Source organism: Pteropus alecto, unplaced genomic scaffold, assembly GCF_000325575.1.
Source record: "Pteropus alecto unplaced genomic scaffold, ASM32557v1 scaffold164, whole genome shotgun sequence".
Classification (NCBI taxonomy): domain Eukaryota; kingdom Metazoa; phylum Chordata; class Mammalia; order Chiroptera; family Pteropodidae; genus Pteropus; species Pteropus alecto.
In genome coordinates, this window is record NW_006439568.1 from 4616781 (window position 1) to 4617972 (window position 1192).

Genomic DNA, 1192 nt, shown 5'->3' on the forward strand with positions numbered 1-1192 from the left:
AATAGATAATATTTTAAAAATTCATATGATTTCATGGTAGAGACCAAAAAAGAATATGGTCTCAAGTGTAGGAAGTGCTTAGAACCAGATCCTGACCTACAGACTGCAATGATCTGGATGAGGAAGAAAACAGAGATTCATTCAAAGAAGCCAATATCCAATAAAATCAAGATGTTAAAAGGCAGGGCTTTGGAGGAGGGACACATAAAGGAAAGTATAAAAAAGGGCCACAAATGTGAAAGGGGAGATTCAGGAAGCCTTCGGTACATAATACATAGGTTTAATAACAAAAAGAGGTTTTATTTTTATTGGGGGAGGGGATATTCGTAATGCTCAATATTAAGAGCTAGAAGAAAAAGGAAGAGGTAATCCAATTGCTTGGGACCACATGATATGATGTGATAAGACAACTGAAAGAAAACAAATAGCCAATGGCTATTTCGTTCTATCAAAGAAGATGATCCTCAAGCTGTAAAGAATACGGAAAATAGCCTTAAGAGGAAATTAAAATCAAGATAAGTTCAGTGATAAAAAGCACCAAATCACTTTAAATGGGTTACAAATATTCAGATCCAAATAAATATATGCCAACATACTGAAAGTGCTTGACATTATGACCCCAAAGCCTTTCTAATAGATCTTTGAGAAAATATGTTGCAGGAGATTACATAAGACTAAATATGAATACTTGCTATCTTGAGTTTCATAAAAGGAAACCATATGTGTTCCGGACACTATATACCCTGGTGAACTTGATACCTATTCCCAGCATGGTTTGTGACCATGAAGAAAGATGATTACTTAGGGGACTTCAGTGGTTTACCAAAGCCCATTTTATGCCAAATGGGCCTCATATCAAGTTGTTAGAAGAATTAATTGATCGTTAGAATAAGATAATAGCACAAACAATAAAATTTGATTCCAACAAAGCAGCTGGCCCAGTTTTATTAGTCATGACTCGTTACTCGTTCAAAGTCCGGACAGAAAGGCTATTTATTAGCTCGTTTAACAGGAAGGACAACTGAAGTGTCTCTCACAGTCAGAGGATGAGCTGCAGAAAGCAAGGTCTCATGGAATCAGAAGCAGAACTCATCTCCCAGGCCTTCTTCCTGTTTCAGTCTGCTGCTCAGTGCTTGGCTTCGTTCTCAGGTGACCTCACTTCTTGCTGTGTGGAGGATGGCCGCTGGCAGCC